Below are 23,688 nucleotides of genomic sequence, written 5' to 3' on the forward strand. Positions count from 1 at the left end.
GAGGATGCTGGGGAGGGCAAGGATGGTCATGACATGGGGCCTGGTCAGGCACGTGAGGCCGCACAACGTGTGCGTATGGGCCAACGTGCACGGGACACTCCAGGTTCACTGACTAGGGGGCCTGGCCAACAGCACGGACACCCCATCCACCCCCACCCTCCCCTCCCCGGCTGACCACCCACCTTCCCCCTCCCCCTTGTCACCTCCTCTGTGATCCCTATCTGCCTCACTCCAGGGTACAGTCCCTGGGTTGGCCGTAACAGTGAGTCTGGTCCATGGGATGGAGGATGATGAAAACCCACTTTGCGATGCTCTGGTCCTCCGCACCATCTGACTCCTGCCCACGGTCGCACTTTTCCACCGCCCACCTGGGTGATCCCTGCATGCGAGCTGACCATCCCATCACACGGTCCCACTGAACCCTTGGGGTAGCAGAGGTAGGGATGGTGTTGACAGTGGAGGGGGTGGGGGCGATGGGGTGGGAAGGGATGAGGGAGCACTAGATTGGTGAGCGCTGGCTGAACTGAGGTCCCTGGCCCAAGCTCACCCCCAACGTCCGCCCGTCTCCCCCCCCCCCCCCCCCCCCCCGCCCCCAGTGCCCCCTCTGCAGCTAGCCCAGCTCATCCCTCACACCTGTCTGACAGAGCACCGAAGCAGGTTGAGACATTGTGAACAGGTGTTTATTGTGAAACGGTAAACATATATATATATATATACAGGTTTGCGCCCTAGCCCCTAACGCTCTCATGTGCTGCACCCGTGCCAACCTAACTGATGTCTACCTTTCTGGTCTTACGGGCCCTAACGCTATGCCTAGGTGGATCCTCAGGCGCTACATCAGGGGTAGAGGCAGCTTGCTGAGATTCCCGCCCTGTGACCTGAGTCCCCTTTCGTGGCCATCATCTAGGGCGACCGGACCTGGATGAGCCCAGCTGCTGCTCAGGTGTCCCACGTGATGTGGTACTGCCCTGATCTGCCCACTGCCCATCAGGTGCACCAGGGACAAGAGAGGGGAGGGAGTCCGAGGCACTGTAGTGTTCCAGCATCTCCCCTGCGGGAGTCACCGACACAGACCTCATCACCTCCTCCTCCCTCTGGGTGCTCGATTGCCCCCGGGCTACTCCATGGGACAGGAGTGTGAGCGGAGCTATCCCCTGAGGCACCCCCGCCAACTGGCGCTGCTATTCCTCAAGGCCCGTTCCGGTGTCTTGACACATACCGGGAGGCAGTGGCGTAGTGGCATTGATGGCAGCACGTTGGCACAATGGTTAGCACTGTGGCTTCACAGCGCCAGGGTCCCAGGTTCAATTCCCGTCTGTGGGAGTCTGCATGCTCCCCCTGTGTCTACGTGGGTTTCCTCTGGGTGCTCAGGTTTCCTCCCACAAGTCCCGAAAGACGTGCTGTTAGGTGAATTGGACATTCTGAATTCACCCACAGTGTACCCGAACAGGCACCGGAGTGTGGCGACTAGGGGCTTTTCACGGTAACTTCATTGCAGTGTTAATGTAAGCCTACTTGTGACAATAAAGATTGTTATTAATTTAATTAATTAACATTGCTGGACTAGTAATCTAGAGACCCAGCGTCATGGAGACCCAGGTTCAAATCCCGTCATGGCAGATGTTGAAATTTGAATTCACTAAAAATAGTCTAAAGGTGACCATGAAAAGCTTGTCGATTGTCATAAAAACCCACCTGGTTCACTAACGTCCTTTAGGGGAGGAAATCTGTCATCCTTGCCTGAGTGACTCCAGATCCACTGCAATGTATTGACTCCTAAGTGCCATCAGGGATGAGCAATGAATGCCAGCCCAGCCAGCGACGCCCACATCCCATGAATGAATAAAACAAACTTGGAGGGCATGGAGCACAGGGAGTGGACCATCTCCCTCTTAGACTGTGCCACATCACCCAGTGACTATGCCACCACCTTCTGAGTCTGTGCTACATCAGCTAGTGATTACTCCACCTCTGTCTGTGCATGGCTCAGGTTAGCCAGCACCCTCAGCCATGACCCGCTGTGACTGGGCCACGTTCTGGAGCGCTGTTGCAATGTCCAGGTGGCCCTGGTACATGGCTGCCTGTGACAGGGCAGCCTCTCCTGGGCTTTGGCCACCTCCCGCACAGAGTGCCCAGGCCCTGGACATCTTCTTTCTTGAATTTCAAGTACCCAATTCTTTTTTTTCCAATTAAGGGGCAATTTAGCGTGGCCAATCCACCTACCCTGCATGTCTATTATATTTACATTGTGTACCAGGAGGGGTCTCCAACTCGGTATCCATGAAGTGTGGGGCAGCGCGTCTTGCTGCCATCTTGTTGGCTGGGATGGTGTGTGTGGGGAGTGAGGTGTGTATATATAACTTGTCAGCTTCCTGAGTGTCCATCGTGAAATCGGTGAATCCAGCACCGTTTCTCATTGGAACCAATTATGTTCCATGTGGCGCCGGCGCTCGCACCTGGACAGGAGCTGAATCAGTCCAGGTGTCTCAGGAATGGAGAACCCAGTTGGAAATATTTTGGCATTTATTTCCCGGTTTCAAGATTCAATTATTTTTATTATATTTAATTAACACACTCCAAGATTAATCTGCTTACTAAAGTTTATAGAACACAATTAGAACAGGCAGATAATCACTTTTTGTCTCATTCTCTCTCACGTAGACTTGTAGATACACAAGTTTTTTAAATATCTGTATTAATTTTTCCTGGTTAAATTTATCACCCACTTTTCTTCACATAATTTTGAAAAATAACTGAACAAAAATTGACAGACAGTTGGCTGTACAGCATCGTGGGAAATGAACTACACTGAACATGTGCACAACAATAATACAAATTAATCAGAATTAGACACGTAGCAATGTAACTCTGGGAAATAATGCCAAATATCGCAGGGGTGGGATGGTAGCACAGTGGTTAGCACTGCTGCCTCATAGCGCCAGGGACCCGGGTTTAATTCCGGCTTCGGGTGACTGCCTGTGTGGAATTTGCACTTTCTCCCCGTGTATGCATGGGTTTCCTCCGGGTGCTCCGGTTTCCTCCCACAGTCCAAAGATGTGCAGGTTAGGTAGATTGGCCATGCTAAATTGTCTCTTAGTATCCAAATGGTTATGTGGGGTTACTGGATGGGGTGGGGTCGTGGGCCTGGGCAGGGTGCTCTTTCTGAGTTTCGAAGCAGGCTCAATGGGCTGAATGGCCTCCTTCTGCAGTGTAGGCATTCTATGATTCTATTCTATGATCAGCTCTCAGGTTTGCATTAGTGAGGGTAGCACAGTGGCGCAGTGGGTTAGTGCTGCTGCCTCACGGCGCCGAGATCCCAGGTTCGATCCCGGTTCTGGGTCACTGTCCATGTGGAGTTTGCACATTCTCCCCGTGTTTGCGTGGGTTTCGCCCCCACAACCCAAAAGATGTGCAGGCTCGGTGAACTGGCCATGCTAAATTGCCCCTTAATTGGACAAAATGAATTTGGTTCTCTAAACTAAAAAAAAAGGTTTGCATTAGTGATGGGACAGCAAGCAATGGCCCAGATCACCCGATCAGGGTCAGAAACCCAGGGCTGCGTTCTCCGTCGGTGGGATCCTCCGATTTGCCGGCAGCTCACTCATGCTCGCAGGTTTCCCGACGGCGTGGGAGAGTCCATAATGGGAAACCTCATTGGCCGGCTGCCGGGACGGAGAATCCTGCTGCCGGGGGGGGCATGTCGCACCAGAAAACGGGTGCGGCAGGACGGAGGATCCCGCCTCCTATTTCCAACACTGAAAGGACAAAAAAGATCCACTTCCCTTTCTTCGATTTTTCGGGGCAATTTTCCAATGAAGGATCCTTTCAAACTCACTCAGTGCAGGGAGTCTCAGAGACATCAGCAAAAGGAATCCATGCAAAAGCCAAACCACCCTTTTAATGGCATTAACGGTCGCATTCTAGTAAGTAAAGAGTTAAATATCCCAAAGCTTCTTTGGAATGCTACAGAGAGAAGGTAAGTGAGTAAGGAGCTAGGCTGGCAGCAGGGTCGGAGAGAGTGGCTGGATATAGTGGCAGGTGGGTAGGGTGGCAGTTGGGCAGGGTGGCTGGTGGGTTGGGTGGCAGGTGATGAGGTGGTATGGTGGGTAGCATGGTAGGTGTGTGGGAGAGTTAGGTGGGTAGGGTGGCAGGGTGGCAGCTAGATAGAGTGGTAGTTGGCTAGAGTGTCTGGGTGGCAGGTGGGAAAGATGGTAGGGCAGCAGGTAAGTAGGGTGGAAGGTGCATGAGGTGGGTAAGTGTGTTATTTTTGCTGGTGGGTGAATGGCTAGGTAGGTCGGGAGTAATAGAGGGGCTGTCAGATCGTGAGCAAGTAAGGTCATATGGAGAGGGCATCAGGGGTTTAGTTGGAGAGTCCAAGGGGTAGACAAGAGGGGGTATAGAGGGGAGGCAGGGAGTTGCTTGTATGTGTGATTGAGAATCAGGGGCGAAATTCTCCGTTATCGGTGCAAAGTCCGCCGATCGGCGCAAAAAACGGCGCAAATCCGACCTGCATCACGCCGCCAAAAATGTCACGAAGTCTCCGGCCCGAAATGGGCTAGCAGCGACGTGACGGGATCCACGCTTGCTCACGTGGTTCACACCGTGCAGCGTCATACACGCCGCACGGCGTGACGGCTCATAAGGACGCGCTGCTCCCCCCCACCCGACTGGAACACCCGACCGGATGGCCGGCCACCGCTCAGCCCCGAGGTTCCAGGAACGGGATGTGGAGGCGCTCCTGGACGCAGTGGAGCAGAGGAGGGACGCCCTGTATCCCGGGCACGGCCGCAGAGTTGCCCCACGCCACAGCCGGTGTCTGTGGAGGGAGGTGGCAGAGGCCGTCACCGCTGCGGCCCTGACACCACGGACAGGCACCCAGTGCCACAAGAAGGTGAACGAACTCGTCAGAGCATCCAGGGTGTGTCTGCCACCCCCCCTGCCCGATATCCATATCCCCCCTCCCCCATATCCCCCCTCCCCCATATCCCCCTCCCCCACATCCCCCCTCCCCCACATCCCCCCTCCCCCATATCCCCCCTCCCCCATATCCCCTTCATCCATATCCTCCCTCCCCCATATCCCCCCTCCCCCATATCCCCCTCCCCCATATCCCCCCTCTCCCATATCCCGCCTCCCCCATATCCCCAAGTGAATCCAGCCCTAACCTTAACCTCTGCAATACACGCGCAACCGATGGCGTGCATTCATATACCTGTCTAACACTGTTGCCTTTTACCCCTGTTACCACCCCCCACAGGAGAAGCGCGCACACGACAATAGGGAGCATGTGAGGACTGGAGGAGGCCCCGCTGATGAGAGGCCACTGACCGAACACGAGGAAAGGGCCCTGGAACTGGCTGGCGGACCTGAGGACCGGGATGTTGCTGATGCAGAGGTCGGGGGCGTACTAGCAAGTGAGCCACCGACAGCCCGTCCCCATATCCCCCCTCCCCTATATCCCCCTCCCCCATATCACCTGATCACTGTCTGCGTGTCTAACCATGCATGCTTCATTGTGTATCGCAGGAGCAAACGTCGAGGCACCCATCCCCGCAGATGCAGACCGCCCGCAGGATGCCCCTCGGAGGCCACGGGAGACGGAGAGACCCGGACCCTCCGGCATCCGACGCCCGCAGGATGCCCCTCCTCGCACACCACGGGAGATGGAGAGACCCGGACCCTCCGGCATGCGATGCCCGCAGGATGCCCCTCGCACACCACGGGAGACGGAGAGACCCGGACCCTCCGGCATGCGATGCCCGCAGCATGTCCCTTGGAGACCACGGGAGACGGCGAGACCTGGAGCAACAGGGAGACGACGCCCCCGTCTCGTGCGGGTGCGACGACGCGGGCATGTGCCACCCAGCGACGAGAGGGGCAGCCACAGGCCCCCATCACAGCCGAGCCAGGACACCACTACCCAGGACACCACTACCCAGGACACCACTACCCGGGACAGCACTACCCAGGAAAACAAAATACCGGACAGTGACACAGATTGGATGGGCGGAGACGAACTGCCACCCCAAAGTGCCATGGACTCAGAGTGGGACGAAGAGCACGACACAACGCCACTGCTGTCACCAACACCCTCCACCATCGCAGAAACACTCACCTCGGTTGGGCACTTTAGTGATGAGGCGTCTGGTACACTCACTGGTGCGCACAACACAGCCGTCCCGGTACAGCAGGTGGAGGTAGGAGCAGCATAGGGGCCGGGCGGTCGGAGGGCAGCCCAGCCCAAGCGAACATCTGCCGCCCAGATGGATCCCGGGTTCCTGGAGTTACCACACCCACCCATAGATCCGATGGAACCACCGAACCGGAGACGAGCGAAGAGGGTGACGGCCGGCTTGCGGCGGCTGCAGTTGCAGGTGGAGGAGTCCACCCGCGTCCAGGAGCTGGGAGTGGTGCCGGTCATACGTGCCACCCAGGCCGACACCGCACGGGTGGCGTCCGCGGTGGAGGCAATGGGTGCGACCGTGTCAGACATGGGGAACGGTTTGCGAGGCCTGGGGCTTTCCGTGCAGGTGGCGTCTGTGGCCCAGGACATGGCTGCCCTTTCACAGGACGCCATGAGCCAGTGCCAGCGCCAGATGGCAGAGGCGCTCAACGCCATGGCCCAGTCTCTGCAGGCCATGGCCCAGTCTCAGCAGGCCATAGCCCAGTCTCTGCAGGCCATGGCCCAGTCTCTGCAGGCCATGGCCCAGTCTCAGCAGGCCATCGCTGAGGGCATCGGCGCCATTGGCCATGTGCGAGCCGGCGTCGCACAGTCACAGACAGGGTTTGCCAATCCCCTGAGCTCCATGGCTGCAAACCTGCAGATCCCTGTCGATACCAGCACGGGCCTCCAGGACTGGCAGCGCCAGGTGTCGGGGGGGGCGTCGGATGGCCAGTCTGTTCGCAACCCCCACCCATGTAGAGGCCTGGGGCCATCGGGCACCCCGAGGGAGGAGGAGGTGCTGTGGTCCGTCCCGGGTCCCCCTGTAGGGGAGGTCCCGGAACACCACGACACCTCGGACTCCCCCCCCTTCCGTCCCAGGTGCATCGGGTGGGCAACGGGCAGGACAGGCTGGCAGCTCGCCATCCCAGTTGCTCGGGCCACAGCCTGGCCCATCTAGGCCAGGACGCCCCAGGAAACGGCCGCCAAAGGGATCCCGCGTCAGAGGGCAGGAATCACAGGAGTCCACCTCCAGTTCTGCTGTACCGTCTGGGGAACCACGTAGACATAGTCATAGGGTCCGTAAGGTCAAACAATTAGACACTGAGTAAGTTGGCACGGGTGCAGAGCACAGATGAGTTTTAGGGGCTAGGGCACGTGCATGAACTCCGTTCGTTATTAAAGTCAATGTTACACCTACAGAAGCTGCCTTTGTGCTCTGTCCAAAGCGTGCGGGGGTGTTATGTATGTTGAGCGCAAGTATGTGTGTGAGGGGTGGTCTTACCTCAGCCCCCTTCCCCCTGGGCCGCCATCAACATCCCCCCGGGTAGAGGACGGGGCCGTGCGCTGCAGTGTCACAGCCGCATGCAGGGATGGTCCGGGTGGATGGTGGTACTGTGGCCATGGGTCAGACATAGTCCAATGATGTGGAGCCAGGAGCTCATCGCAGGGCGGGTTGTCATCATCCTCCATGGCCTGCAATAGACACGCGTCCACCCACAACTGTGTGAGCCCGGCCGTTGTGCCGCAGGTGGATCGGCAATGGGGGGGTGGTGTGCATGCGGGTGGGGTGGGTGGGGTTTGGGAGGGGGTGAGGGTGCTGGGTGGGTGGATGGTTGGGGGGGGTGTGGGTGGTCGGCTGTTGCCATGGTGTGCGGTCTGTGACCATACTACCCGATTCCCACGCCCATCTAGTCAGTGAAGCGGGTGGCTATCAGCCTGTCCCGTGCCCGCTGGCCCAGCCGGTAACGGTGGACAGCCACCCGCCCGTGTCTAGCCCGTCTGCCCTGACCATTGCCCCTCATCTGGGGAGCATTGTGCCTCTTCCTGCTGCTCCTCCACTCGGCCCTCCTCTGCCTGCGGCACATCGCCCCTCTGCTGGGCTATGTTGTGCAGGACGCAGCACACCACAATGATGCGGCCGACCCTATCTGACCGATACTGGAGGGCGCCCCCAGAGAGGTCCAGGTACCTGAAACGCATCGTCAGCACGCCAAAGCACCTCTCTATCACTCCCCTTGTCGCTACATGGGCATCATTGTAGCGGTTCTCCGCCTCATTGCATGGCCTCCGTACAGGCGTCATCAGCCACGATCGCAATGGGTAGCCCCTGTCGCCCAGCAACCAGCCCCTCAGCCGGGGATGGCGTCCTTCGTACATGCCGGTGATGGATGACCTCAACAACACGTATGAGTCGGGTACACTGCCCGGGTAACGGGCGCAGACGTGCAGGATCATCATGCGGTAGTGGCTGACCACCTGTATGTTCATCGAATAGGTCCCCTCCCTATTGGTGAACACGGCCCTGTTATCTGCAGGTGGCCGCACGGCGACGTGCATCCCATCAATCGCGCCCTGGACCATGGGGAACCCGGCCACGGCAGAGAAGCCCACGGCCCGGGCATCTTGGCTGGCCCGGTCCACAGGGAAGCGGATGTAGCGGTGCGCCGTGGCATATAGGGCGTCTGTCACTGCCCGGATGCACCGGTGCACCGATGTCTGCGATATGCCGGACAGGTCCCCAATCGGTGCCTGGAATGACCCCGTTGCATAAATGTTCAGGGCCACCGTAACCTTGACGGACACGGGGAGAGGGTGTCCCCCGCCACTGCCGCGTGGTGACAGGTGTGCCAGCAGGTGGCAGATGTGTGCCACGGTTTCCCACCTCATCCGGAGTCTCCTCCTGCATTCCCGGTCCATGAGGTCCTGGTATGACTGCCGGGGCCGGTGCACACGGGGCGCCCTCAGGTGTCTCCGTTGCCGTGGGGCCGCGACGTCCTCCTCCCCCTCCTCGTCCTGTCGGTCAGGTGTCCCTCCAGCCTGGGCGGCTGCCGCCTGCCCCTCTGCGGCAGCCTGCGCTGCCTCTCTGGCACGCTCCTCCTCCTCCTCCTCCTCAACCAGGGCAACATAGACATTAGCGGCTGCCGCCACGGCAGCCAACATCGCTGGCTGATCGGAAAACATGACGGCCTGGTTGGGGGGGGGGAGGGGGGGGGGGACGACGACATGTCATCATTGCCCATACCTCCTTCTCCCCCCAGCCAGGTGGCATGGACCGCATGGGTCCAACTGTTGGAGGCTGGCACCTGGCCAGGTGGACCAACTCACTTGCCCTCGCACCCCCTCTCTGGCACGGATCCCCCATCCTCCTCCCCGGCCCTGACCCCCCCTCCCGGCACTCCCCCGGAGCCCAGCCCACTCTAACCACCCCCCCCCCCCCGCCGCACGCACACACACACAACCCTACACACACCTCTCCCCACACATTCAGACTGCGGCCACGCCATCGCCTGCCCAGCGGCCAACCCCCCAGGCCGTCACCCACCTCCACGCTGGTCGGCGTAAACCTGGAGCACAGGTTGACGCCGATTAAAAGGAGGTTTGATTTACGTCGACGTGACCCGTCATCACGTCGAAGGGACTTCGGCCCATCCGGACGGAAGAATATCGACAGGCCCAAAATCGGCTGCCTTGCGCCCACCCGTGCCATTCTCCAACGTCTGCGGCGCCATTGACGCCCCGCCGACTTTTCTCCCTTCGGAGACTTCGGCAGGCGGCGGCGGCGGAATTCACGGCAGCCAACGGCCGTTCTCCGACCCGCTGGGGGGTCGGAGAATGACGCCCCAGTTGTCTATTTATCCAGGAGTTATAGACTAGGATGTTTCTGTTTAACATTTCCTGCTAACCATCCAGCCAACAGAGTCAGAATCGACAAAGTTTCCAACTCTATCTCCGGGTTGGATATCTTTTTTGAGGGTGTTGCCGAACAGGAGAATTGTCCATTTGAAGTTCAAACCTCTTGGGTATTTCCCACAGAGTCAGTGCATTAGGACTTCCAAGGGATTTACAGAGCATCTTGGGGGGGTAGTTCGGGTCTCAGATCACCTGGAGACTGAAAATCAGAGTCATTAAGAGGTGTGCAGGACCCTGGCAACATTAAAACAGGGAGGAGGAGAGGGGATCTGAGATTCAGATCTCAGGGGAGAAACTGGAATCTATCTGAAGTGCCCAAGTATCTTCCATATCTATTAATGTAGTTATCATTTTTAGTGGTGGTGGAAAGGAGACATTGTTGGATGGGTTGTTTGTGATAAACTCCATCTGATTGTCCGTTCCATTGATATCTCTGGAAAGAAAAGCCTTGAGGTAGCTGATCATTGCCCATTTTCCATTCCCTCCAATAGTCTACTCCAATCCTTTTCCTGACAGTTGTGTTACAATAGATTGGAGCTGCATACGGCTGTGCCAGAGTACTGGAATACAGGCTGATATGAAGGTTTGTTCACATCGTGGAAATTGTTTATCTTAGCCATGCCTCTGTGAGGAGTCACTTGACAGAGGTGAGGTACATCCTCACAGTTTGCGAGGTAAGGTCAGAAGCATAGTGATTTTAAGGTTTTTTTACGCTTTCACAGGACGTGGGCATAGCTGGATAGGCCAGCATTTTTATTGCTCATCCCTGATTGACCTTGTGAGGGTGGTGGTGATCTGCCTTTTTGAACCACTGCAGTGCATGAGGTGTAGGTATACCCAAAATGCTGTTAGGAAGGGCGTTCCAGGATTTTGACCCTGCAACAGTGAAGGAATGGTTCAAAAGTGGTGTTCCCATTAATCTACTGCCCTTACCCTTCGAGGTGGTAGAGGTGACAGGTTTGGAAGACACTGTCAAAGAAGCCTTTGTAAGTTCATCTTGTCAATAGTATACACTGCTGTCACAGTTTGTCAGTGTGGAGGGAGTTGATGAAGGTGATGGACTGGGTACCAATCAAGCAGGCTGCTTTCTTCTGAACAGTGCTGATCTTCCTGAGTGTTGTTTGAGATGCACCTACCCAGGCAAGTGAAGAATATTCCATGACTTGTGCCTTGTAGATGGTGGACAGATATTGGGAAGTCAGAAGGTGAGCTATTTGCTATCCTATCCCATCCTCGGCCCTGCTATTGTAGCCACAGTATTCATTTGGCTAGTCCAATTCAGTTTCTGGTCAATGGTTTGTTGATAGTGGGGGATTCAGCGATGGTATTGAATGTCAAGGGGAGATGGTTGGATTCTTTCTTGTTCAATATAGTAACTGCCTGGTACTTCTGTGGCGTGAATGACACTTACCACCTAGCAGTCCAAATCTGAATGTTGTCCGGATCTTGTTGCGGATGGACATGGGCTGCTTCAGTGTCTGAGGTGTTAAAAATGGTGCTGAACATTGTTCAATCTACGGCGAATATCCCCACTTCTGACCTTATGAAGGAAGAATGCTGTTATTTACACCTAAGTGGACATTTTCAATCTAACATTCGGGATACCTGTAAACAAGGCTGTGGCACTGGGAAACAGAAGAGTAAGAAGAGGAGAAAAAAATGGGATTGAAAATAATGTTAAAGACAAAATCCAGCAGCGAATCTGTGTAGTTAAGTTTTTATCATATTTTTCCCCTTCTGAAGCTATTTAGTACAATAATCTGTTTTCAAAATATTGGATTTTGTGGAAGGTCATGAAAAATAAAGTATGAAGTTGTACAGTCCACAGTTCATGAGTACCAGAGGCATGACATTAGTTTCTAACATTCAAATTAGAATTTTCAAAAGCTCTAACAGCCCAGAGGCACTTTATAAAATGGGATGGCAAAGACCCTTCTTTACCAGAGGAAATTTCCACAGAATTGCTCTGGCATATTCCTCTCACATTACTCTTACAAATTAAATGGCTCCAAAAGATATGGATTCTCTTTATTTTATTTTTCCGACTAAGTCTGCCTTGGATAATATAAGACTCGAGCCAATTTTATCCATCACTGACTGAGAAAATGAAATATTTCAGTTTATGTTTTATAAATGTCAACCTAAACATTTGATGTAATAAATAAACTATTGCCCCTTCAGCTAAAAGATTGACCGGCAATGTGCACCAATGCAGTGTGCTCCCTCAAATCTCTTTGTGACCCAGGAGAGAGTAGTTTATTGCAAGACTATATTCAGCATCCATGTATTACTCAGACAGTAGGAATTCTCATTTTACCAGTTTGAAGCCACCACCAAAATTGGACAGCACATTTATGAAAGGATTTTTGTAATCTCTCATACAGAAGTAACTACAGACACTTGAGATTCCTGATATGAAAGGCACATTGACTGAATTGGCATAATCCTCACACCGACTTCCTAAACTAATTTCCCAAGTACAAATACTTGGATTCTCAAATTCCAAGATGGTTCTGTTGAAATCATAAACATTTGATCTTAAATATATATATATTTACATACATATGGGTGTATATATATTATGTCAATAATAAATATATTATATATGAACAGGATATCACTCCGTATTGAAATGAAATGGCTTTGGGGTGGAGGATTTGTTGCACAAAATAAAAGTATTTTTGCACTAAACAGAAATAAATAAAAACGAGTTAACTTTTGACATGAATGCTGGTAATTGCATTCAAAGAAACTCTTGCAACCTGGATCTGGAGGCTATGCTTTTACAGAGCTGTTTACTCAGTATGCTGCACTCAGCAAAATTCCACCACAGAATGAAGGCACCAGATGTGAATTCTCAATGGGTAAGCCAAAAGAAAATACTTTTCTTGTAACAGCATCAAAGAATACATAATTGCTCATGGCAAACATCTAACAGTTTGAAAAGAAAAATATGTTGCTACGCTGACCTCTTGAAATATGCTAACTCTCCTGCTCCACTCAAGATCAAATGCTGCTGTATGAAAAACGCATGGTTCATCTGTTGATGTAGGCGTTGGTCCCTCTAATAAATTTGTGGGGCCCATATTTGAGGCTAGGCAAGCTGTGAAGATCCATGAAGTACCGATCTGGCCCTTTGAATATGTTAATGATATCCTGCAGAAACACCCCTTTTTCCAATGAGCTCCTGCTAGGAGCAGGACAGGTGTTGGGCATGAACTTTTCATAATAATTCTTCGGCTGTGGCTACCAAAGAAAGGTGAACATTTTATTTGAAAGTAAACCAGTCCTGTGGTTCCCTTCCTCTAGAATTCTCCAAGCCATCACAAACTACGCCCCCTCAGAAATGACCTTTCTTCATTGGCAGGATGTTCAAGGCCACAGCCAGTGTCAGCTGCTCACTCCGATTATTTTGACGAGACCCAGGGCTCAGTTTCTATCGATCCAGTTAAGGGACTTTTAGTCTGACTTGCTCCCTCCACCCAGACTATTATCTACACCATCGTTATTACATGTACTGCAAAAAGTGCAAGCAGGCAACAAACTGCACTTCTCTAATAACTTACCAGGATAGCTTTTAATTTTTTTTGAACAAATTCATCAGCATAAGATAGGAAAAATTCCTGTTTCACTGGGAGGATTTCTATGGCTCTCCACATTAATGATAGGTAAATAGGGTAGATAGCCTGCCACTTTTCTGTCCATCCCCGAGCTGTACCCCATAATACAGTGGGTCAGCCAGCCTGCCCACCCTTAGGCCTTCGGGGCTCTTGACGTGCCAGTTTATGGTCTAAATCTGACTCTGGCAACATAATATGGTGGGTGATGGAAGGCAGAGGAGAGAGGTCAGTGCACTTTTCCATCAATTCTGCTAGTAAGGACGGTGGGTACACTGTGTGCATCAGCAACACCCCCACCCCCCGAAAGGCCCTTTGTGCCTTTGTCCCTGGCCTCTACCTTCCCTCACCCACCCCCCTCCCCCCAAGGTAGGGGCAGCACGGTAGCATTGTGGATAGCACAATTGCTTCACAGCTCCAGGGTCCGAGGTTCGATCCCGGCTTGGGTCACTGTCTGTGCGGAGTCTGCACATCCTCCCCGTGTGTGTGTGGGTTTCCTCCGGGTGCTCCGGTTTCCTCCCACAGTCCAAAGATGTGCAGGTTAGGTGGATTGGCCATGATAAATTGCCCTTGGTGTCCAAAATTGCCCTTAGTGTTGGGTGGGGTTTCTGGGTTATGGGGATAGGGTGGAGGTGTTGACCTTGGGTAGGGTGCTCTTTCCAAGAGCCGGTGCAGACTCGATGGGCCAAATGGCCTCTTTCTGCACTGTAAATTCTGTTCTGTAATTCCTGTCCACCCAAAAAGCACCAACTTACCTGAGCCTAAAATCTATGATACTTCCTCCCAGGGATTTCCTACAGTACAGCAGCACCCACTGCTTAGTTCTGGCACTGCTGGAGCAGCAAGATCTCGATTACTAGAGTGGGACTTCTGTTCTTAAGGGTGTACGTCCCACCCTCACATTGTTGAGGCCACCCCTAGGGTATTATCATTGCAGGGTAGCCTTTCTTAAAGCCGGTTGGTTCGTGACCGTCTTTCCAACCTCAGGATGTCCCATGGCCAATGATTTACAAAAGTGGCCACTGTTGTAGGTTAGGGAGCTAAATGGATAGGTGTTGGTCAGGATCAAATGTTGCTCTGGGAGAATTTCCCTTGGCATTCTTCATGCAGTGCAATGGGATCTTTTACATTCAGCTGAGAGGGCCGCAAGGTCTAATTTTACTGTCTTTCTTCAGGGCACCGAGTAACATTTGAAGAAACCACACACTCTAGGCTGCCTTCCTCTTTTAAAGGCACAGTCCCTACAAAAGGGAATCTGCAGCAATGCAACATGTGCAGGATGCTGGATAATCAGATGGACTGTCAATTAAACCCTCGCTTTCCTCTACACCCACCTCTAACCTCCACATATTTTGTGCTTCCAGTTTGTAAAGAATTGTTTGTTGTTCAGCTTCTGTTATAACCTGCCGGGTCCTATTGGATGGGGACAATTGGTTACACCATATTGTCTTTTACGGTCCAATCAGCTTAATAAAATAATAGAAATAAATTCAGGGATAAATTAAAAGGGACCGCTCCTGGTAGGGGCACTTCCCAAATTCTTTGTGGCCTTCATTAAGAACCAAAGAACCACAAGCAAGTGGAAGCCTACAAAAGTGAAGAGGAAGCATTGTCACTTGACCTTACCCTCCCAGCCCCCAGCTCAAACTTTGGAGTGGAGATGCTGGCGTTGGACTGGGGTGAGCACAGTAAGAAGTCTGCCAGATGCCACCTAGGCACCCTGGCAGTGCCAGCCTGGCACCCCAGCAGTGCAACCTGGGTGTCAGTCTGGCACTGCTAGGGTGCCCAAGTGGCGCTGCCAGCTGGCATCGGCATTGCAAGGGTGTCAAGTTGGCACTGCCAAGGTGCCAAGCTGGCATTTTTTGCATGCGCGCACTCAGGCTGGGGTTGTCCAGCGTAGGTGTTAGGGGGGTGCAGAGGGAGCCGGAGACCCTGCCATATTCCGTTTGGGCTGGGGGGTGGGGGGGGAGATCGGGGTTTGTTTTGGAGGCCTCGGGGATCACAACGCCATTTAAAAATGGTGTACCGATCTCTAGCTACAATGGGGAGTTCTGGCAAGCGGAGCTCCCATTGGAAAAACGGGGCTATGTGCGGCCTCAGCCATGCGTTCCCCATTCAGGCCCCTTATTCAAAGCGAGTCAAGTTGAATAGTCACGAGTGCCGGGAAACACGTAGCCAAACGTGCTCGCTAGTGGACTTTGTTCCCTTTTGGGAAGATTGTGCCCAGTGTCTTTGTTCTTTAGAATATTATTTGACTTACATTTTCAATTAAATTTATCAAAAATCTAATTTCTGGACGGTTTCGGAGGAGTGCAAACTAACCAAAGAAAAAAAGAGTCCGTTCTGGGTGGGAAAGGAGGGTTTGTTCCCGGCATTTGTAGTGCCAGGAACATCCTCGATTTCTAACAGCACTCTGGGGTGTTTTCTGGCCTCCACGGGGGGTGCCCCACCAAGGCTGTATTCAGCCACAAGCGGAGCTCTTCAGTTGAAGGAGAGATCAGGGCACCAACATCAAATGCCTAAATTCTTAAAGGTTATCAGCCTGAAACATTGGGCAAGTTTGGAGGGGGATGGGTGAGTGGGAGGGAGGCAGAAGGGAGGGAGGGGGTTGGAGGGAGGGAGTGTGGGAGGGTGCTGGTTGGTGACCCTTTGGGGGCCCCACTACCTTCCTTCTTCTTGCCCGATTAAGTCTGGACAACCTTACCATCCCGCTGCCAATTAAATTCTATAAGTGGGCAATTAATACCCACTTAAGAACTCCATCCCACTGTCGCAGATACCATCCAGCATCAGTGGGGCTGTCACCACATGGGAAGCCTGAAGGTGTCTCTTAAGCCATTATCCAGCTCTTGCTGCCAATACCCTCGCCTAACCCCAGGACGCCACCCAACAAGCCCTAAGGTACCTCACTCACCCTTGGTCTGAGTCCCTCAGCAACCCTGGGCCTCTGATAGGTGTCATGATATTCAGATAAACATCATGGTGCAAACACACATACAGACTGATGGACAGATCAACGGACCAATCAACACACACGCAATATCACAAGCAAGGGCACACGCACTATAAAATGGGGAACACCACCCATTCCTCAGCCGGCGGATCCTGACCCATCCTTGAGGCGGTCAACCCGAATTCGTCGCCCACCTACTAGGCTGGACATATGAGCCTGTTTGAACATTGGACTCACTAAAGTTTTATGCCACAATGTTAATATATTTCTCTTTTTGTCGTTACAGGAGTTTGTTTTGATGCTTGATGTTTACACTTGTTTTGTTTACGGTACAACCTCGTTGCTATGTTGCACCTGACACCATCCTATGTATATAGTTTAGCCCCATGTACATGTTGTAGATATTGTACACACACATTCAGCTGCGCTCAGTACACATCTATATTTATTAACACATAGGCACATATTTTTGTAAAAAAGGATGTCATGATATTCAGATAAACATCATGGTGCAAACACACATACACACTGATGGACAGATCAACGGACCAATCAACACACACACAACATCACAGCCAATCACAAGCAAGGGCACACGCACTATAAAATGGGGAACACCACAGTTCCCGCTCATTCCAGCAGGAGACAGCTCAGGGCACAGAGCTCACAGCAAGCCACTCAGACATTCACCATGTGCTGAGTGCCTCTCCAAGATAGTGTTAGGGCTGGGTCCACAGGTTAAAGGGTAATGAACGAACCACAGTAACAAGTTTACAGATGTTGTTATTGATAGTAATAAAACAGAGTTGTACCATCTGCAACCATGTTGGTTCATCTGTGTAGCAGAGCACCCAACACGACAATAGATACATTGACAGGAGTTGCCACCCATTAACATTGTTCCCCTCTCCACAGGGGCTGCCAGACCTGCTGAGAATTGTGAAGCATTTTCAATCTTTATTGCAGATTTCTTGCAGCCACAATATTTTGTTTTGTTGTTTGTAAATTGGTAAGAAAATAAAAATGGACCAAACATTTTGTGAGCTGTGTCTTGGAACTTCCTTTTGTAAAGTTGTCTTGAAATGATTTCATTTCAACTGATTCAGCACTGGATCATCTGCAGAGCATTTTGTTTTGCTCTGTCACCATGTTTTGTGGTGTCCGAATATTTTGGTGCCTTACCATACCTTGATGAGCCTTTGCTTATTCTATGAGTGACTTGAGACAGTCAGTATACAGTTTTTCCTTGCTACAATTTATGAAGGACTATTTACGCTGACCTCAGGGTAAAGTACATGCTTTCCCGGACACAGACTGTTCTGTGGTTTGCTCTCTTGGAGCCTCTTGGCTATCTGACTGGGATGTCATGCTTACATCAACATCCGCCTCATTGTCTCATTTACATAACTATTAACCCTCTACCCTACACATTTGTTATTGTCTTCCTCTCTTGCCCCTCATGCCAGGTGGAATGCACAGTTTGGAAAGCAGGTGAGTGACTTGCTCTGCACCCTCTCCGAGCTGTTCAAAGTTGTATAAAACAGGCCTGACTCGACCCTTTCCTTTGCTTCATGTGGTGTAAGAGAAATCCTTTGCTAAATGTGTCCATAGCTGACATCAGGAATTGGTTGTGCTGGGTGTCATGGCCATGAGTCATGTTCTGTTAATTATGCTGAGGCATGTTGAAGCTCCTGAGCACTGATCAGTTCTGGATCAGTGTCTATTTATACATCAGTGAAGAATTTTTTGTGTTGTAATAAAATGAGCAATGCGAGAAAGCAACATCCTAACTTTGCCTTGGAAGCAACAGACTTCTGCTGAATGAAATTAGCAGGAAAATTATTGAGACAAATCTTTCCAGCATTATTAGTAACGCAATAAAGATTGTTGTGTGGAAAAATATTGCTGCCAAAATTCAAACAGTAATTGAAGTCAATCAAAGTGCACCAGATGTTTTAAAAAATCAACTTTAAAACATATAATGCCTGCAGGTACATTTCACAGCTGGTACCGGCTGCAACCTAAGACATATAAAACAAAAAAGAGTGGCTAAGGTAAATATTGGTCCTTTAGAGGATGAGAAGGGAGATTTAATATTGGGAGATGAGGAAATGGCTGAGGAACTAAACAGGTTTTTTGGGTCGGTCTTCACAGTGGAAGACACAAATAACATGCCAGTGACTGATAGAAATGAGGCTATGACAGGTGAGGACCTTGAGAGGATTGTTATCACTAAGGAGGTAGTGATGGGCTAAATGGGGCTAAAGGTAGACAAGTCTCCTGGCCCTGATGGAATGCATCCCAGGATGCTAAAAGAGATGGCTAGGGAAATTGCAAATGCACTAGTGATAATTTACCAAAATTCACTAGACTCTGGGGTGGTCCCGGCGGATTGGAAATTAGCAAACGTGACACCACTGTTTAAAAAAGGAGGTAGGCAGAAAGCGGGTAATTATAGGCCAGTGAGCTTAACTTCGGTAGTAGGGAAGATGCTGGAATCTATCATCAAGGAAGAAATAGCGAGACATCTGGATGGAAATTGTCCCATTGGGCAGACGCAGCATGGGTTCATAAAGGGCAGGTCGTGCCTAACGAATTTAGTGGAATTTTTTGAGGACATTACCAGTGCAGTAGATAACGGGGAGCCAATGGATGTGGTATATCTGGATTTCCAGAAAGCCTTTGACAAGGTGCCACACAAAAGTTTGCTGCATAAGATAAAGATGCATGGCATTAAGGGGAAAGTAGTAGCATGGATAGAGGATTGGGTAATTAATAGAAAGCAAAGAGTGGGGATTAATAGGTGTTTCTCTGGTTGGCAATCAGTAGCTAGTGGTGTCCCTCAGGAATCAGTGTTGGGCCCACAATTGTTCACAATTTACATAGATGATTTGGAGTTGGGGACAAAGGGCAATGTGTCCAAGTTTGCAGACGACACTAAGATGAGTGGTAAAGCAAAAAGTGCAGAGGATACTGGAAGTCTGCAGAGGGATTTGGATAGGCTAAATGAATGGGCTAGGGTCTGGCAGATGGAATACAATGTTGACAAATGTGAGGTTATCCATTTTGGTAGGAATAACAGCAAAAGGGATTATTATTTAAATGATAAAATATTAAAACATGCCGCTGTGCAGAGAGACCTGGGGGTGCTAGTGCATGAGTCGCAAAAAGCTGGTTTACAGGTGCAACAGTGATTAAGAAGGTGAATGGAATTTTGTCCTTCATTGCTAGAGGGATGGAGTTTAAGACTAGGGAGGTTATGCTGCAATTGTATAAGGTGTTAGTGAGGCCACACCTGGAGTATTGTGTTCAGTTTTGGTCTCCTTACTTGAGAAAGGACGTATTGGCACTGGAGGGTGTGCAGAGGAGATTCACTAGGTTAATCCCAGATCTGAAGGGGTTGGATTACGAGGAGAGCTGGAGTAGACTGGGACTGTACTCGTTGGAATTTAGAAGGATGAGGGGGGATCTTATAGAAACATATAAAATTATGAAGGGAATAGATAGGATAGATGCGGGCAGGTTGTTTCCACTGGCGGGTGAAAGCAGAACTAGGGGGCATAGCCTCAAAATAAGGGGAAGTAGATTTAGGACTGAGTTTAGGAGGAACTTCTTCACCCAAAGGGTTGTGAATCTATGGAATTCTTTGCCCAGTGAAGCAGTAGAGGCTCCTTCATTAAATGTTTTTAAGATAAAGATAGATAGTTTCTTGAAGAATAAAGGGATTAAGAGTTATGGTGTTCGGGCCGGAAAGTGGAGCTGAGTCCACAAAAGATCAGCCATGATCTCATTGAATGGCGGAGCAGGCTCGAGGGGCCAGATGGCCTACTCCTGCTCCTAGTTCTTATGTTCTTATGTCTTTAGGATTGGGGTTTCTCAACATCATAATAATTGCTTATTGTCACAAGTAGGCTTCAGTGAAGTTACTGTGAAAAGCCCCTAGTTTCTACATTCCGGCGTCTGTTCAAGGATGTAATAAACAAACATTTAGCCTCTCAACCCTGACACCAGTTGAGACCTGAGTGGTTGCACACCCATGAGACAAACTTACCCAAATCTGTGACTACTTAACACTAAATAAGGACAACTAGAATTAGAAATGGAAAAGTTCATGCTAGAGCAAAGGAAGCAGTCTTTTGCGGGTTAACTTACAATTGTTGGGACAGAATAGAAGAAGCTTATATTGCATCTGGGCATGCTATACTTTCCTTGGATGTGCTTAATGTACCTGGTGCCAAGAAATGGAAAAGCAGTTCATGTCCCAGCACAGACATCGTTGTGCTTTGGCACTTGTATGGGTCTGTTGGGATCTCAATCAGTGATGAATGATCCTCACTTACTTTGGAAGCATCAGATGAAAGGGTCATTTGAAGCACTTCGTGTTGCACCTGTTCATTAAATAAATGACAGTTACTAAGAAACCACACTGCAGCCCCCTTGGGTCCAATAGAATCCAGGAGAACATCTTTTCATACCAAATTTATAATGACTGAAAATTTAATTTAAGGAGCATTTTGATACAAGGTTTGGCATCATCTGTCAAGACCAGATCGTAGGATTTATTGTAATCACTTCACCAAATGTCATTACAGTTCTTTATAAGTTATTATTTTAAGATAATGAACACTGTGAAATTTGGAATGGTGTCTGGATCTGATTTTGAGCATTTTTATTTAATGTCGTGCTGTAGTGCTGCTGCTCAGCAATTAAACACATTAAACTGCCAAGCTACTGTTGACATCACATTTTAACAGCTTTCCATCTGTTTGTAAATATGCGCAATCTATTCCTTTTCAAAGTACTCAACACAATCCTGATGCTACAACTCCTCCAAGATAATGTTGCTTTCTCACAGAGAATAGGCAATTTAATTATCAAAATCAAATGGAAATATAAACTGCACATTATTGCTATACTTATTTTGCCAAGTCATATCATTCATCCTAGACCTGGTGAAACATGTAGGTATAACGTGATCATTTGATGGAACTATGAACAGAGAACAGGAGGACATAGGTTCAGAGTGGAGGGGGCTGGGGAGTGTGGGGAACGATGATGTAGTGGTTATGTTACTGGACTAGTAATCCAGAGGTTGGACTAATGATCTCTGAATACAAAGCCCAACAAGGCAGCTGGGGAATTTTATTTTCCATTAATTAAATAAAATCTGGAATAAGCATCCAGTAACTGTAACGGTGACCATGAAACTATTAGATTGATGTAAAAAGAAGTGCAATTTGGTTCACTAATGTCCCTGAGGGAAGGAAATCCGCCGTCCTTACCTGATCTAAGATACTTGTGACTCCAGACACACAACAATGTGGTTGACACTAAATTGGCCTCTGAAATTTGCCTTTGATGGCACGATGGCACAGTGGTTAGCACTGCTGCCTCACAGCGCCAGGGACCAGGGTACGATTCCCACCTCGGGTGACTGTCTGTGTGGAGTTTGCACATTTTCCCCGTGTCTGCATGGGTTTCCTCTGGATGCTCCGGTTTCCTCCCACAATCCAAAGATGTGCAGGTTAGGTGGACTGGAGAAGCTAAATTGCCCCTGACGGTGAGGTTACAGGGCGGAGGATGGGGCTTAGGTCAGGTGGTCTTTCTAAGAGTCGGTGCAGCCACAATGGGCCAAATGGCCTCTTTCTGCACTGTAGGAATTCTATGATTCTGTGATATAACTTAACCATTAAGTTATAATAAAGTATTAGCCAGCTCACCGCCACCTTCTTGAGGACTGGCAATAAATGCTGGCCTAGCCAGTGACGTCCACATCTTGCAAATAAATTAGGAAATTGAATTAACAAGTTTCAAATGAGAGCAGAAATTGAAAGGAATATCAGAAATAATGGTCACATAGAACAGACATAATTAACTTCTTCATTAAACCATAAAACCATTGTCGATTGAACCATCTGGTTCCCACTGCTCTTTAGAGAAGGAAATCTGCTGTCCTTACCTGGTCTGGCCTACACATGACTCCAGACACGCACAGCAATGTGGTTGATTCTTAACTGCCTAGCAATGGCCTAGCATGCCACTCAGCTGTATCAAACTACTAGAAAGCCTAAAAGGAATGAAACCGGACAGACCACTCAACGTCGACCTTTGATCTTCATAGCGAGGCACAGTGGATAGTACTGCTGCTTCACGGCGCCAGGGATCTGGGTTCAATTCTGGCCTTGGGTGACTGTCCGTGTGGAGTTTGCGCATTCTCCCCGTGTCTGCATGGGTTTCCTCCGGGTGTTCTGGTTTCCTCCCCCAGTCTAAAGATATGCAGATTAGATGGATTGGCCATGCTAAATTAGCCCTTAGTGTCCAAAGATTTGGAGGTAAGGTGGGTTGGTCACATTCAATGCACCGGGTTAAGGGGATAGGGTGGGGGAGTGGGCCTAGGAAGTGCTCTTTTGGAGGGTCAGTGCAGACCCGATGGGCCGAATGGCCTCCTTCTGCACTGTAGGGATTCTGTGACAGGATTCTATTACTTGGTTGAAAATGGGGATAAGTGCAGACTGAGGTGATGAAATAAAACATGGAATATTTTTGATGATGCTCTGGAAGGAGGAAGGTCTTATCCATGGAAGGCAAGAGTTTAGGACTGATTGTTCGAATAGCCTCCTTAGGCAGTGTAAATTCTATGATTCTATGATTGGAGATCAAATAGACAACACATTTTGAGGATGATTTTTGTGTGTTTGCCATGCTGTTTATGTTGGATAATGGGGCAGTAGACACATGAAAATTCAAAATAAGAGTGCTGCCCATTTTCCGCTAAAGACCCCATGACTCGATTTTTGAGTGGATCTTGAGCAGGACTATGCTCCCAGTTGTGAAGGGTTTCAGCAAAAAGAAGGGATTTTGATCAGGTACACAGATACAGGAATCTTCTTGCAACATAAATTGAAGAGAAAGAAAAGCAAGATGGATATGTTTTAAACAACCTTCCGCTGTAGATTCGTGCTTGCTTTTCAGCTTTAATTCTTTCACAAAAATAAATGCCATTATATTTGTGCAGGTGCATGTTCTGTCTTGCTGTGCACATGTGCATGTGTTTTGCATAACCTGTCATACACTTTGCACAAGGTTAAGACAAGGTGAGAGCTGATGATATAATTAGGGAAATAATTAAAAGAATTACCGAATGCGCTAGTGTGACAGAAGTGATGCAAGATTATTTGAGATAAGTGTCATTTATTTAAGATATTTCACTAATCCTGTCATTTTAACTGTGCATAGAAATTCAGCTCTTCCTATTAGCAGCTCAT

This window comes from Scyliorhinus torazame, chromosome 7 (assembly GCF_047496885.1).
Source record: "Scyliorhinus torazame isolate Kashiwa2021f chromosome 7, sScyTor2.1, whole genome shotgun sequence".
Classification (NCBI taxonomy): domain Eukaryota; kingdom Metazoa; phylum Chordata; class Chondrichthyes; order Carcharhiniformes; family Scyliorhinidae; genus Scyliorhinus; species Scyliorhinus torazame.